The sequence below is a fragment of the Cardiocondyla obscurior genome, linkage group LG05 (genome assembly GCF_019399895.1).
Source record: "Cardiocondyla obscurior isolate alpha-2009 linkage group LG05, Cobs3.1, whole genome shotgun sequence".
NCBI lineage: Eukaryota > Metazoa > Arthropoda > Insecta > Hymenoptera > Formicidae > Cardiocondyla > Cardiocondyla obscurior.
The window spans coordinates 478,630-484,469 of NC_091868.1; positions in this window are offsets into that span (position 1 = coordinate 478,630).

Consider the following 5,840-nt stretch of genomic DNA (forward strand, 5'->3'; position numbering starts at 1 on the left):
CTAAACAAGCCTTAAAAAGCCCCCACAGACGTTAAATCCTTACACACGGAAGCACGACGGCTGACTTGTTTTGTCAGAGCCAAAGAAAATCTTCCGCGAAAAACATTTATGCTTTGTTACAACAATATACAAATACATGAGACATTTGCGACAGTTATTGTACCTTTTATTTGGACTTCAGTATTATTGAACCGTTGCACGTCTGTTAGTTTTTCATCGGTAAACAGAAATATCGATTTTTCACGTATTGTTCGTTAGCTTTCATATTAAATTAAAATTAACGTTGTACTCGTTACCGGGAGAGACACCGCGTGATTAAAAATGATTCAGTAATATTTGAAAAGATTGCCTCTTCTTTTAAAAGCAATTTTTAACGCCACTGCATCGCCATATATCGCACATACTTGAGAGTACAATTTTCCTTTCTTTCGATAAACGATAAAAAAAAAATTGTCTGAGTTGATAAGCACTATTATAACAGATTGGTATTGACACATCTCATTGAATTAACCGATCTTATCATATTCATGTACTCGAGCGCGCTATGGCCAACTGATGGGCGCTTTGTGCTCCATTCAAAGATAATCACCCGCTGTACGCTAATTACATGGCCGCTTTTAGCAATCAATAGATTAGTTATACCTGCCTCCATCGCAAATCCGTCATACTGTTGTGTAATCTGAAAGCATCTAGTTAATTTCCGCAACGATTACGTTATTACTTCGGCAGTCGGCGCACTTTATGGCCCCGCGGTTGAACGATCGTCAATTAATTCTCTCAACCCAGACAGCCGGATAATGGCAATAAGCGTGATAATTCCCAAAGCCAGATTGTTCCAAAGCCAAAGATATATAAATTCGCGAGATAAGTGCTTTGTATCGCGTTACCGCGGCGGCGATGCGTCCTCGATTTGAATTACATGTTCCATTTGCGTGACACCTCCCACGTGCCGTTCTCCGCGATTTTTCCGAACGTTTCAAATATTCACATACGCGAGAAGCGCTGCGTCAGATTTCACCTGGTTTATAAAAGTCGGGGGCTCTTCCCTACCGAGATCTCAATGTGAGCGAAGGATACGCGCCACCACAAAAGCCATTTATTTCTCTCTCGAGATATTACAAATATTATTTCTTACAAATATCTCGTAAGAGAGGGCGGATCTTTGATAGGGGATGATTTATGAGCGACCAAAACGCCCGGACGATAAATCGCGTCGCCTCGCGAGAGTTGACCCGGACCGACAGAAACGTCGAATTTCTCGCGGAGCCAAAAATACAAGGAGCAGACAGGAGCGGTGTAGATATCCGCGTGAGGGATGGCGGCAGGGTGCGACGTCGAGGGTAGGAACTGCGGGGCGGATAGGTAGGTGGAAACGCGCGGAGAAAACCCGTGGGTACGTAAGCACCGTATAACCGACTCGAATAAGAGCCAATATTTGCTCGCTCGCGTCGCGCGAGGTAATCTCGCTCGCTTCTCGCATACGAGAGAGGTGCAGACGGAACGACGACGATGGCGTCATGCCCGATACAGTATGTATGTACATCCCTCGCGACGATCCTTCTCCTTACCCTCTTCTCCCCCTTTCGCCCTCTTACTCAGTCTCTTTCTCTCTCTCTCTGTTTCTCCTTAGCACTCTTGTCCTCCTTCGCAAAATTCTCTCTTCCCAATTTAGCGTAGCTTTGCTCTAAGATGGGTTGTTTAGACTCGGTAACGTTAGCGCGCGAAGGATGCGTATAGTGAGCAGAGTCTCGTCTCAAACGCACCAAAATTAATGACGGAATTTTAACGAAATAATTTAATCGCGGAGGTGTTATTGGGAAAGTATTAATAATGATGCAAGTATAATGCAAATAAAATGAAACGCGTTTTCATTATCGGTTATTCTAGAAAATTATTTTGTTGTAAGAATCACGGAATTATTAATTTCTTATGAAATGTTAGAATACTTGTTCATTTTTTTTTTCTTTTTTTTTTTTTTGGTATAAATCAGATATTGTTTATTTTTAAGACCTATTTATTAAATTAATTATTCTTTATTTTTGCTCGATAAATCTCTCAAACTTATATACTTTCGTTTATTTACTGGAAAAGAACAAAATAAATTTTTCAGATAGCAAATAATTAATTTTATCGCAGTTTACGTAAAATTGGAAAATTATTTAAATTTGATAAATAATATTTAAAACAAATTAATGCGTCCGCGTGTTTGCATCGTCAATTTTAGTCTTACAAATTTTTCCCGGAAGCGAGCGTTTTCCGATGCAAATATTTTGCTGGCATAATTCAGATCGTAAAGCATTCTTCTCTTTTTGTCGGCTAAATAAAAGGCGGAACAAGGTCAAAGAGAAAAGAGCGCGTGCAGAGAGGCAACCGCAATAAGACGCCACAAAGAGAAATTTTCATATAATGCTCATTATAGCGCAATTTAAAAAAAAATATCGTCTCAATAAACATAATTTTTCAAAATGAACAGCTTCCGATATCTTCCTAAAGATTGCGCAAAAATTAATTTACTGTCAGCTTTTAATTTTTATGAGACGCATATTTCATTATAAAATTATGCAATTACGTTAAAAAGCAAACCTTCATACGTGACAATTTTTACAACCAAATTTTACAATGCGTTTCGAGCAACGTTTACCTGATATGAATTATTATGAGCTTCAAATTGAAAAGAATAGTCTGCGCAAAATGTATTTGCTGTCAAAAGCGAGTTTACTTAATTCACAAGGCGCTTTTTAATTTCTATACCTTTGAAGACTGTTTTACAGGGTCTCTTTAAGATCTTGGATATTTTATATCAAAGGTTTACTCGATTCTCCGTGGCTTATCTCCGACTTGCCGCAAGCGCGGGATTCTTTTCTCTTTTCAAAAGATTCGTATCTAAAAATACATTAAAGACCACCCCGGGCTTTTTAGCGATAGGGCAGAACTTTTTATGCAATAATAAGTGGCACTTTTATTCAACCCTTGCCAGCAAGCATATACGCGCTTACTCTAAAACACGTCTTCGTCCGAGATTACGAATGCTTCAACGCTTTTCTCATTTAAACTTCATCTCTATTCGCACTTAATTAACTGGGAGCGTCGGACGCTAACCAGAATCTGTTTAATTATCTATTCCATAGCCTCGCCAGTATTATTCCTTATATCGTTCTACAATAATTAGAACGCTGTCGTTCAGAAATACGAATCGTTTAATATTATATTCACCTCTGACTTGCCAAACAGTAATTTCTAACGTTACGATTAAAAACGCACCACGGTTTTTGCATTTCTCGTTGTTCTAACAATTTAAAATAAAACGCTCTTCCTTATTTTAATTACTTTTTCAAATTTTAATTACTATTTTTTTTTTCTCGTAAATAATATACTCTCTCCCAAAACAAATTATTTAATAATCATGTAACTCACCAATTGATGTGCAGCAGCGGAGTTCGCAGCTAGGAAGAATCTGCAACAAACAAACACAAAAATTAAATTAGACTGGAATACAATTCGGCAGGTTTTCGGATATTACATAGAACTCTCGCTTCAAGCGCGATTAAACCCCAACGTTCGCACGTAAGTACGGCACAGTTTGATAATCGACGATTCAGCGTCGTTAATGTATTGTATCTCCGCGGTATCGTGACTTTTCGGTCGGAAATAAAAGGTAATCCACTTCGAAGAGTGTTCTCGCCGGCCGGTGGAGAGGGCAGGTACTTATTGAGGCGATTACCGTTATTGCGCGAACGTGCTCGTGTACCAGTCGGTGGCATAACCCTCCCGAGAAGCTATCCGGACCCCCGAACCACTTACGAACTCGCGCATGACGTTCCCGATGGTTACGTATAAAGGAAAGTAACGAGTTCTTTCACCCCCGTCCGCAGAGCTTCACGCGAATACTTCCTATTACAAAGTGCTTCGCCGTGTTACGGTTAAATAACTCAAGCCCAACAAGCTATATATTGATTAGGTATTACGTCGTAAAGTGGACCGTCGATGCGCCAACAGAATTTTCACGTCATAAATCTTCTGAATAGGATAATACCTTCCCCCTCAGCCGTTCACCGTAATTACACTTAACTAACATTCTTACAATCATTCTTTTAATTATCTTACATAGGAAATAATACTCCGTCTCGAATGTTATTACTTGAAAACATTGAGTTGATATCTCGTTACGATCTTTCTAAATGATTTTACAATGAAAGTTGTACGTGCCGTTAATCAACTATTAATGAGACGACTAAGAAAATAATTTAACTACGTATATATACGTATCGCGTTGATAGAGCCCGATTAAGGTAACAGTTTACGGTATAATGACTCGTGCGTAGCGGCCGGTATTATAATAAATGCAAATGGAGTGTGTTATGCACGAGCGGGCCGATATACGCGGAATCTCGCCCCTCGTTTGGTTGGCTGCGACCATGCGCACGGACTATCGGGTATGCAATCGTGCAGATTGGTAACAACGGTAAACTAAAAAATTACGATGCCTCTAATCCGGATAATAAATTATTAAAAATTTCACCCGCGATAGGGAGTCCTCTCGTATTAATATTTCGCTGGTACGAAGTTAATATCGCGCGGACCATATAATTATCGATCCGTATCCTTTATCGAGGCAGCAATAAAACTCGCGAGCAAATATAGAATATTCGAACAAGGAAAATACAAATATTAATTTTCAGATAAAGAGATATTGCGCTAAAATAGAAGTTTTATTTGTAGTCTACGAGAGTAAAGTAATTAACTTGTTCCTAATTCGATAATTAATATTTTATTTATACATTAAATTTTAATTCAAATCCATCTATTATTTATTATTTGCTATAATACGACTCTTTGCTACTTTACTCGGATTATTTTTATTGAAAATTTGTTCTCTTTGGGATCCATTAATGTAATGTATAAAGTATTTGCCTTTTCATTAAGATTTCCGCCATCATTCTTGGTGCAATGCATTAACCATCAATAACGTGCGGCTTTTTCTCGTCGCTTCTCACCGTAACCTTAGACCACGAGGAAGCTTAATAGAGCGTCATTCATAACTGACGTGTTTGTAAAATGATATACACACGATAAGAGCGTGTAGAAGGCCGGTATTACCTCAGAAATTTAAACGATCAACAAAGATTGGCGTTAAAAATGACGCGCATGGCGATGCTCGAATCACGTCGTAGAGTAACGAGCGAACATTTTCTAAAAGTACATGGCGATTACACCAGATTTTCTGTTGGCGCATTTTTGTAATAACGGGGACATCAATAATTTACGATAAAAATAAAAATGTGAAAGGCACATAATGAAAGTGGTATGCGAAATTGAAAATAATTAAACTCGTCGCTTATTATTAGTATCTGAATATTCTAATTTAAATTTTGATAGATAGAGATTTACAACGTGACATAAATATAAAATTTCGCGTCCAATGTGTTAATTTAAAAAAAATATTAAAAATCATAATAAAATAAAAAGAATACATGTTAATTGAACATATATTTTTTTTAATATTACCACGAATTGTGGTATTTAAATGAGTTCTGTTATAAATTTTTATTTCAAAAATATATTTGTCACAAAATTATTAATCATGAAAAATCGTGGAAAAATTTTGTTCGCAAATATTATCTGACTTTCGGTGTTACTTATGCATTTTTATCTTTGAAGCGGCGGAAGCAAATTAGATTCGGCCAATACAGACGTTTACAACACGAAACAAGTCGAGGGTCTTGCACGTTTAGATTGGTTAGTCAGGTCGGTGCATCAAAGCACCCCTAACGAACTAATTATCGCTTCTCTCTCTCTGCACGGTCTACGGCGGCTCTCCTTTTAGAGTCCTCGCAATCTGC